The following is an 11,267-nucleotide window of genomic DNA, read 5'->3' as shown; positions in this document are numbered from 1 at the left end:
AGGCTGCACGTTGGGGGGGAGCTTGCAGGGGCAAAGAGGCTGCACGTTGGGGGGGGGTTTGGTTACAGGGGGAAAGAGGGCTGCACGTTGTGGGGGGGGGAGCTTGCAGGGGGAAAGAGGCTGCACGTTGGGGGGGGGGGAGCTTGCAGGGGGAGAGAGGCTGCACGTTGGGGGGGGGGGGTGCTTGCAGGGGGGAGAGGCTGCCACGTTGGGGGGGGGGGGGAGCTTGCAGGGGGAGAGAGGCTGCACGTTGGGGGGGGGAGCTTGCAGGGGGAGAGGCTGCACGTGGGGGCCGAGCTTGCAGGGGGAGAGGCTGCACGTGGGGGGCTCGTGCTGGGCAGGGGGCCGTGTTGCACTTTGTGGGAGGTGTGCTATTAATCTTCTCCCTTTGTTTTTCTAATACAGTTTGTGACTACTGGCATCTGGGTGTAATTGCCCCCCGTCGTCCCACCTTAGAGACTGAGAGAACAGTGTGGTGTAATGCACATCCTCCTCCTGTGTCCTCCAATGTATTCAACAAGAGGATTTTTATGGTAAATAGAGAAATACAATTTTTACACCTAAAACGCACGGGACTCCGATACAAAAGATTTTTTTTCTTTCATTGTTGCCAATGTCCAACATGGCTTTATTCTACGTATTAATTTGTAAAGTTGATTGTTACAGTATATTTGTATCCCCGACCTTCTGTCTCCTCCTCATTACCCTGTAGACTGTGAGCCCCCGAGAGCAGGGTCCGCTCCCCTCTGTACCCGTCTGTCAGGATTGGTTTATTCACTGTAATTTCTATCTGTATTTTGGGTGTTACCCGTTCCCATGTACAGCATGGAATAAATGTTCTCTATAAAAATAAAACTGTATAAATATATTTTTCCTTTTTGTTTTTGTTTTTTTTTAAATTGATATACTTATTTTAGTAAAACTGTTCTAGAAGTTTGGGCTGAATGTTCATTTCTATAATGATAAAGCTCGGAGTGACATTAGTGAGCAGTCACTGCCGGTCGGGCTGCGGTCACAGTGTTGTAGGTAGTTTCCAAAACATCTCAGTCCTCACATGTAGACCCACAGTAAACTGATCAGATCTCGCTGACAATTTATTTTCTGTCTTTAGCAGACCCCTGATCCTCTCTCACGCCCCCCATTTATTAGGCCCCAGTCCTGTTTCACAGTGTTTCCCTCCTTTGGTGGCAACATAACTCCATGAGGCTCACAACGCCTGATTCCGGTCATATGGGGCGCAACGTTTTTTGTTTTTTTTTTAATTTAAAAGGACGTAAGTTGCTTTTTGCTGAGCGTCTGAAGCTGTTGCCACCGCTGTTCCATAGGACAGGCTCTGGCAGAGGTGACACTACATATTTTACAGAGGGGTAACAATACTTCTTAGAAATTTTGAGAAGTATTTTTAGCCGCTGATGAGAACATCATAATTTCCAGCAACTCAAAATGATAGTACATACAGTAGATGGGTATCTATAAGGCCCCTTTCAGATGTCCGTGTTTAAACAGGTGCAAGCCACACGTACCAGTATGGTTGTCCGTGTGGTACCGGTAAAAAAAAAAAGTAAGATACTGAAATGAATGTTTTTTGGTTTTGTTTTTTTTTTTTTTGTTTAATGTGGAAAGCCTGAAAAATTAAAGATATAGGAAGATAAATAGAGCTTATAGAATAGTGTTCTAGAGATAGTTAGCTTGACCAGCATTTTTACACCATTTTTATTTTTTAATATATATAAAAAAAAAAAAAAACGTGGGGTCCCCCCAACTTTCATGTCCAGCACAGGAACAGCAGCAGCTGTAGGCTGAAATCCTCAGCTCTCTGCTGTACCTTGGCTGGTTATGAAAAATAGAGGGGATCCCACGCTTATTTTTTACATTTTTAGATTAAAAAAAATTACGTGTGGTCCCCTCCATTTTTACTAAAAAAACAGCCATGGTACAGCAGACAACTGGGGGATGATATTCTTAGGGTGGAAAGGGCCATGGTTATTTGGCTCTTTCCAGCCTAACAATAGCAGCCCACAGACGCCCGAGAAGTGGCACATCAATTAGATGCGCGAATTGTGGTGCTGGACCTGGCTCTTCCCGTTGCTTTGGTGCAATGGCAAACTGGGTAATATTTGTGGGGTTGATGCCAGCTCCAGCATACACCCCTACTACTAATCCAGTAGATGAAAGGAGAATAACAAACTGTATTTGAACAAAAAACATTCGACTCAGACCTCATTCACCAATTTATTTGATTTTTATAAATAAAAAACAGTTCTGCCGTAATCTATGGTGAGGTCCCACGACATTCCCCAAAAGCAAACCTGGAAAGACATAAAAGAGAAAATCATTCAATAAATAAAGACAAAAGACATCCTCTTTTCCAATTTATTTCTCCATCAAAGCCCTAATCCTGGTCTGCCGAAATCCAATTGGGGGTGGTCACGTCAATCCTATACTGCTGTCACACTCAATGGAGAACCGAACATTCCTCATTGGTTGTGAGTACACACACACACACACACACACACACACACACACACACACACACACACACACTGCTGTGGATGCCTCTGTTCGATGACCTGCATCTCATAAGGTGAGCTCAGGTTATTCAGGTCAGCAGTATGTGTGCGGGCGCGGCAGTGATGTCACAGGTTAATCAGAGTTCACAATGAACTCAGATGACATCCTGATGACACCTGCGCTACTAACGTCATGGGTTCATCGGAGTTCCCAATGAACTTTGAAGAACCCGTGAAGTCACTGTCGCTACACCCGCGGTAGCGTGGGTGTCGTCAGGATATCAGAATTCCTTGGATACTCACCTGTCCCCAGCGATGCTGTCCCTGGCACTGATGTCTATGGTGCTGCTGCTTCCAGGTCCTCCGTTGAGTGCATATTTATTGAGTATAATGAGCGGGGATCGGAAGCAAGTGACAGCAGGGCTGGAGACAAGGAAGTATAAAAATACATTTTATTTCAGAGACACGTGTTTTCTCCGGTTTGTGTCACACGGATCACATCAGTGTGACACCCGTGCTGCCTGAGAAAAAAAAAAAAATGCCTGCGTGCAGGGAAATGTGGGGCCACACGGTCCATGTAAAAACATGCATGTGTGAGGAACACTATAGAATAACGTGAGTACGTGTGGCATCCGTGTTAAAAATGGATGTCACACATACCTGAAACATATGGATATAAATTCCCCGTTTTCCCAATCGGTGCGGGTTCCAGTGATCGGACACTGATCAGCACGTGATCACCTTGCCCATGGAGAGGTGATAACTTGTTTTCACTAAACAATCCCTTTAAGGCCTGTAAACAATCCCTACAATTATTTGTCCGACAGCTCTCTCCTATCACATACAGGAGTGCTCGGCCAAATGTTCTTGTGTTCTCTCTCTGAGAGCTGATGTCGCCTCCTCTGGGGGTGGATTATCTTTCAAGAGATCAAAAGCATCAACAAGTGGAATTCAAACACGCCGCTTCCTTCCCTCCCTTTACATCCATTCTTGAGGTAAGTCAGATAGCCCCCATACACATCAGATTGTCTGATCCGGGCGACTTTAGCCCTGTGTTTAGGGAGCTTTCATGTAATCTGTATAAGGGCTTATTCACACATCTATGAACGACAGTACAATCTCTGAACACAATGCATGGACTGGCTGAGGCCGTCCTTATAGACAGTGCTGTGAGCTCAGAAATCATGAACCTCAGTGCAGCAACTCCGCTCTAGTCACCTCTAGTGAGATAGAATGGAGTTACTGTACAGGGGACGTTCCTTACAGACAGTGCTGTGAGATCAGAAATCATGAACCTTAGTGCAACAACTGCGATCTAGTCATCTCTGTGCTGGGCAGTGTTGTAACTAGAATTTGATGGGCCCCAGTGCAAAATTAGGACCTGCCATCCCCCCAACACAGATACACTGGGTACAGGATAATGACACCGACACTCGGGGTATGGGATAATGAAGTTAACACTTGGCTCTTTCCCTCAGCACTCAGGTTTCCCATGATCTGAAATCCCTCTTTCTATCATCATCCAGCTTTCCTATGTTCTGATATCCATCTTGTCCTCAGCACCCAGCTTCCCTAGACTCTGCTATACATCTTTCCCTCAGCAACCAGCTTTCCCATATCATAGCATCGTAAAGCTGGGTGCTGCGGGTAAGAGCCTCTTTCCATCAGCACAAAACTTTCCCATCCCAAGCTTATGTCTTTGTCCCCCCTCGTATATATAGTTCTCCAAATACTATAATGGCCCCCACATAGCCTTCCATATAGCATATTGGGTCCCATGTAACCCTTCATTTTATTAGAATGCGCCCCATAGTCGTCCTTGTATTATAATGCATTTCCCATAGTCCTCTATGTATAAGGTAGCTCTTATAGCCCTACAATTATTATACTACAACTCCCATAGTCCTCCATGTATTATAATTCACTCCATAGTCCTCCATATATTATACTGCACCCCAAAGTCCTCCATATATTATAAAGCACACCCATAGTTCTCCATGTTTTATAATGCACCCCCATAGTCCATGGATAAGGTAGCCCTCATAGGCCTTCATATATTATAATGCAGCCCCCATAGTCCTGCATGTATTATAATGCACCCCACAGCTCACCATGTATTATAATGCGGACCTCATAGGCCTCCATGTATAATAATGCAGCCCCCATAATCCTCCATATATTATAATAGTAGATGTCATATACCGTCCCCCAGGCCCACCCACCCAGTTCCTTGACCACTTTTCAGCCTGGCTGCCGCACTTCATGTCCTCAGAATTACCAACCCTCATCCTAGGAGACTTTAACATACCCATGACCAGCCCCTCCTCCCCATCTGCATCCCAGCTTCTATCTATCACCACCTCCCTTGGCCTCTCACAGCTCTCATCCTCTGAGACACATGAAGATGGTAACACTCTTGACCTGGTCTTTATCCGCCTCTGCTCAATCTCTGACTTTGATAACTCACCTCTTCCCCTCTCTGACCACAACATCCTCTCCTTCAAGCTCACAAACCCTCGTCCACCCCAGTACACTCCCACCTATCACACATTCAGAAACCTACAGGCCATTGACTTTCAGACCCTTACAGACTCTTTACACTCATCACTGTGAGGAAAGAGTTAACCTTTTTCACTGACTTAGAAAATAATAGAAATTCATTCTCCCTGACAAGACCGAACCAGACTTATTTGCGTAATAAACTGTGAGACCAACTTCAAGGACGCAGAATGTTTTGACTTAGAGACGACTGAAAAACATCTTGTTATTGGAGTATAAGTCATTATATTAATTTCTCTTGCTGGGAATATGTAATTCACGCCTTTAATGAATATGTATGTTGCATAGTTACGCCCTAATCAACTTTGTATAACTTTGTAATGTAAACAATACCAATACACTTTCTATTCGGAGCCGCACATCTCCAGTCTTATGTGTATAACGGCGTTCGCTTGTTTTCATTGAGACGGAGTAGCAGAGGGGGGGTCACCGGTACCTTCTCTGCATTCGGACATCGCTGGCAACAGCTGTGACCGTTAGGTCAACCTAACATTATCTGGCGCCCGAAAAGCAGGGACCCGTGTTTCTAATCCCAGGACGCAGTGGACTATCTTGCCATTCAGAGGAGGAGTGGACCAGACGTGGGGACCAGAAACACCTGGCCAGGTAAGAGTTGAACCTTATTCTTCTCTTTATGCTCCCCACATCTGATCTCCCCTCTCCTCAACGCGCAAAATGGTACACTGTGAGTAGAAACTGGGTTATTGGCGGGTTTCCACTGAACTCTGAGAGAGCCTTGCCAGCTGATGTTTTCTGTGCCTTGTTTGTTTGTTTCTCTGTGTTTCTCTGCCTCTCCGTGTGTCTGCTCTCCTGCGCTTTACTTCTGTGCTGTTGTCCTTGTTGGTTGTCATAGATCCCATACATCAGTGAGTGTTGAAAGGGAATAGTGTACCTGCTCTGTCCAATGGATGTGATATTCACTGCCCTAGTGTTAGTGGGAATAGCCCTGTTTGCCATTGCTATCGGATATAGAGTGTATCTCTGTTACAAGAAGGGTAACCCAGCGCCATTCAACATTCTCAGCCCCCTCTGAAGTTAGGACACCACCTTTCAGTAGGAATACACATCAAGAATCAGTCTTTGGGTACTTCCAGGAAAGGTGGTTCTAGACCTCACCTTAGGTAGGAATACAAAAGGAGTTAGTCTCTGAGTATCTCCAGGATAGGTAGGTTTAGTCCAAAGGACGTTCAAGGGTCTAAAAGCTGAAGAAGATAGAAGAAGAAGAATGGGCAACGAATATCAAAAGACAGAAGAGCTGGATGCACCCTGCAACATCTCATTACGTGTTATCATGGCAAAAGAACAGCCAGTCAGTCCAAGGAAGTTTTCAAGACATTTGGATTGAAGGGGAAGGATCAATTGGACCCCAACAAATGGGATACAATAACAGCTACTAGAGCAGGAGTGATAGCAGATAAATCATGGACTGAACTAGTCAGAACTCTTTCTGACATGGCAAAAACAGCCCACGATCAAGGTTGGATATACCATGAAGAATCAGACACATGGGAAGAAGCTGCGAAGAAGGCTAATAAGAATCAGCAGCCTCCTCCGTACCTGTCAGCTACTCCTGGAACAGCTCCAAAAATAGCAGGATCCCCGGAATGGACCTGCACAAACTGTAGCCAACAAAATCCGGACTGGAGTGAAACATGCCTAGCCTGTGCAGCCCCACAGCACAAGCTACAAGCCACAAGCCACAGCACCAGTGCCTCTTTATCCCGTAGTGGAAAGAAGAGCAAAATGCTCCAGACCCGACTAGAAACCCAGTCAGTTTTTCACGTTACCTGAACCAAATACAGGTCTCCTACAGAAGCACTTGGTTGGACATGGAAGGTTTGTGTAGAGTTAAAATGTCTCCCGAACTGTATGCCAAACTCACTGCCCACCTGACAGGACATGCTCCGGACGATACCCGTAATGTGGAATCGGGCCAAGACTTCATGATAAGACTCAGTCTCTTCTGCGCCCAGGAGCAAAGAACTAAGGGCACAATGGGACCAGTGCATCAAGGTCCTGTGCAGAATGTCAGCTTATTTTACTACAGATTGATGCAGTCATTCGCAAATGAAGGGCTGGACTTACAAGCGGGTGCAATACGTCGCCTGATGGTAAGATCCTTCATGGATGGAATACATGCACCTCTGGCAGAAAGATTGAAAGCGTGCTGCCCAGAATGGAGGAACATGGAAGACATAGATCTTCTAGTCAACAAAGCAAGTGGCTTAGAAACCGACGCAAAGGATAAAAGGAGCAACAAGAAAGTTGTCATAGCAGCAGTGGACGGCCAGCCAGAAGGTACAAGAAAGAAGGCTCCGACCTGCTACTATTGTGGAGTCAGAGGACGTGATCAGAGACTGTAGAAAGAAGAAGAGGGACACTCAAAACCGACCCGAGAGTCAGGAGGAGAAGACTGCCTGACTTGCGGCAGCACGGGATAGGGATGCCAGAGGTCCATTTATACATGTCCCCCTTCACATTGGCAACAAGGAAATAAGAGCTTTGGTGGACTCAGGAGCCTCACGCTCCTGAACCCCAGGAACCTAGTGCCTGAAGGATCCATCTCATCTGAAGCTACTGTAGTATCCGGATTTGATGGACAAGCCCAGATAATCCCAATAACACATCCACTGAAGGTGAAACTGGGACCACACATGTTCGTGTCTAAATTCTTAGTGTCCCCCCTGGGTGGAGATGCCCTAGTGGGAGCCGATCTACTATCAAGACTACAAGCTCAGATTGTCTACAATGAAGATGGATCTGCTATCCTGCAAATTCCAAAAGATATCCCAGAAGAAGTCCTGTGCACTCTCCAGATGATAGAAGATCAACCAGAATCTGATGTTACACGTGAAGTAAACACGGATCCAATACTTCTACAAGTTCCTGCAAAACTCTGGTCCACATAAAAAACTGACCTCGGCACACTACCCGTGCCCACAGTAAAAGTTTCAGTCAAGCCTGGAATTACGCCACCGCAGCTGAGACAATCCCCCCTCCCGCTACCTCTCGCAGTACATCTACCAGTACGTGGATGATTTACTACTGTGCTTCCCTAGTGAAGAGAAATGCTTACCTTTCTGGCAGAAGTAGGATGCAAAGCAAGCAGAGATAAATGCAGACGGTGGATTCCCAATGCGTCACTACTCATGCAACCGCTGTATGATTGCACAAAGAATGTTCCTTTTTCCCTTACAGAAGAAGCTTGACAAAACTTTCAAAAGCTCAAGGAACTAGTGATTGATGCATCTGCTCTGGCACTACCAAACTATGATCTCACCTTTAATCTGTTCGTAGCAGAGCTTCAAGGATTTGCCGTAGGAGTACTCACCCAGAAGACGGACAAACATCACATAATCGGGTACTACTCCTCTCAACTTGACGACGTCACAAAAGCAGCACCAACCTGTGTCCATGCCGTTACAGCAGTTTCAAATATACTGCAGAAAGCATCTGAAATCTCACTCGATTTCCCGACTACCATCCTTACCAGCCATGACATCTATGCTGTTCTCAATCAAGTGCAGTTGAAACACCTCTCCATGGCAAGACAGGTCAGACTCCAGTGCACGCTGTTGCTACCCCCAAACATCTCATTTGCTCGAGTTACAAGTCTAAACCTTGCTGATCTGCTGATCTTTACAAGTTTAGAAGGGGGGGCAGAAGAGAGGACAGAAGAGAGTGACAAACGTACCAGTGCACCATTTGATCATGATTGTCAGGAACTCATTGAACATGAGGCAAAGCCCCTGCACAATATACAGGCAACACCGCTTACAAATCCAGACTTTGAACTTTTTGTGGATGGTAGCAGATACGCTGATGAAGCAGGCAAGTTCCACACCGGATTTGCAGTAGTGACTCTATATGCAGTCTTAGCCAAACAACCGCTACCTCCACGCATATCTGCTCAAGAAGCAGAACTTCTTGCCCTCATCTGGGCAATTGAGTTTCTGGAAGAACGAACAGCGAACATCTACACGGACTCAGCCTATGCACACGGCATTGTGCACGATTTTGGCACTATCTGGCAGACAAGAGGATTCCTGACAGCAACAGGAAATCCCATCAGGCATGGAGCTTCAGTGAAGAAACTAATGGAAGTAGCCTTGATACCAAAACAGCTAGCAATCATAAAGGTTGCTGCCCACACCAAGGCTCAAACACCCGAGGCAAGGGGAAATCGCTTGGCCGACCAAACAGCAAAACAAGCAGCCTTACTCCCTTTGAAGGAGACGGAAACAGTGTCAACGACGGAGGAAGAAATGCAGAACCTCTTTGAGACACAAGAAAACGCCTCTGAGGAAGAAAAGGCCGGATGGCGGGCCAAGGGGGCAGAAAAGGTGGAGGGGATTTGGCGCTTAAACGGACTTCCCGTCCTGCCACGCAGTTGGTTCCCTGCCATTTTCCAAGTACTCCACTATCCCACACACGGTAGCACAAACTCAATCATGAACCAGATGCAACCATATTGGATAGCCCCCGGCTTCAGACAATACGCCTCCCAGAGAATAAAGGATTGTCACATCTGTCAACAACACAATCCAGGCCAGCTAACTAAATCCCTGCAAAGACACATGCCAAAGACGTTTGCCCCATTTCAAAGAGTATAAATAGACTATATACAGTTGCCAAAACATGGCATCTACGAGTTTGTACTTGTCTGTGTAGACCTCTTCTCAGGATGGCCAGAGGCCTACCCTGTCAGTTCAGCCACAGCCCGAATTACAGCAAAGAAATTGGCCTGTGAGCTGGTGCCTCAGTTTGGACTCCCTGAAGTCATAGAGTCAGACCGAGGTACTCATTTCACTGGACAAGTTTTTCAGAACACCTGTGCCCTGTTAGGCATGCAGTCAGCCTTACACACGCCTTACCACCCACAATCATCAGGGAAAGTGGAAAGGTTAAATGGCACTCTAAAGCTCAAACTAGCCAAGGCAGTGGAGGAGACTGGTAGACCATGGACAGAATGTCTCCCCATAGCTCTTTACTCTGTAAGGACCACCCCGCAGGGAAAGCACAGGCTCTCACCATTTGAAATACTCTTTGGTAGTGCACCCAGATTAGGATGCTACTTCCCGCAGGAGTTACACCTGCAATGTGATAGCCTAACATCTTATGTTGTTTCCCTGCAGAACAGACTAACTGAAACCCACCAAAGGGTCTACTCTTCTCTACCTGATCCTGATGCCATTCCAGGAACCCACTCTCTAAAGCCTGGTGACTGGGTCTACCTAAAGAAGCACGTGAGAAAGACCCTTGAGCCACGATTCGATGGGCCTTTGACTGTCCAGCTGACCACTCCAACCTCCGTCAAACTTGAGGGGAGATCGACATGGGTCCATGCCAGCCACTGCAAGAAGGCCTAATACTGCTGATAAGTATTTCTATGTGTACTCCCTTTTTGGGGCCTTCTACACCACGGCAGAATTCATTTGAGACCCATCATGAAGTGTTAGCTGAAAAACTTGAGATCACAGACTGCTGGATATGTACACACGCACTTGTGACAGCCTCTTCCATGCCATACTTAGCCATACCAGTCCCAATAAACAAAGTGTTTCAATGGGGAGGCTGTTACAACAGACTATCAGTGTTCCAAGTGTTACTCTGTTTACTAGTTGCTTATGTAGTGTTCAAGTTGCTAATGGCTTTGTTTTCCCGCTGCTTGAAGCAATGTAGATACAATGATTATTCAGCACCCGTAAGAAATCACTAATATGCCTTTTTTCTCTTCTCTACTCTTTCCTCTAGAAATCACCTTGGCGTATCATGATGAGACTCCTATCGAGAGGCATGCAGGCAGTCCTGGGTGACGGATGTGAGACGACACTCCCTGAGCACACCCGCGGCTCAGAAAGTATCTGGAGGCTAGCCTGCTTTCTCTATAGTCCAAAGCTTCTCGATGGCCCCCTGTCCATCAATCACGCCAATAGGGGGGATTGTGAGGAAAGAGTTAACCTTTTTCACTGACTTAGAAAATAATAGAAATTCATTCTCCCTGACAAGACCGAACCAGACTTATTTGCGTAATAAACTGTGAGACCAACTTCAAGGACGCAGAATGTTTTGACTTAGAGACGACTGAAAAACATCTTGTTATTGGAGTATAAGTCATTATATTAATTTCTCTTGCTGGGAATATGTAATTCACGCCTTTAATGAATATGTATGTTGCATAGTTACGCCCTAATCAAC

General features: G+C 46.1%; 1 long non-coding RNA gene across 1 annotated transcript in view; it reads left to right on the top strand.

Moving 5' to 3' along the window:
• Nucleotides 1-10,591, top strand: part of LOC142287510 (uncharacterized) — a 16,456-nt gene extending 5,865 nt beyond the window's left edge. The window contains exons 2-3 of the long non-coding RNA XR_012748474.1: nt 406-533; nt 10,205-10,591. This is a non-coding gene — a long non-coding RNA (uncharacterized LOC142287510). The remainder of the gene's footprint in view (nt 1-405; nt 534-10,204) is intronic.
• The last annotated feature ends 676 nt before the right edge of the window (nt 10,592-11,267 follow it).

This window comes from Anomaloglossus baeobatrachus, unplaced genomic scaffold (genome assembly GCF_048569485.1).
Source record: "Anomaloglossus baeobatrachus isolate aAnoBae1 unplaced genomic scaffold, aAnoBae1.hap1 Scaffold_73, whole genome shotgun sequence".
In the NCBI taxonomy this organism is placed as follows: domain Eukaryota; kingdom Metazoa; phylum Chordata; class Amphibia; order Anura; family Aromobatidae; genus Anomaloglossus; species Anomaloglossus baeobatrachus.
Note: the sequence above shows the minus strand (reverse complement) of the source record. Positions and strands in the feature narration are given on the sequence as shown.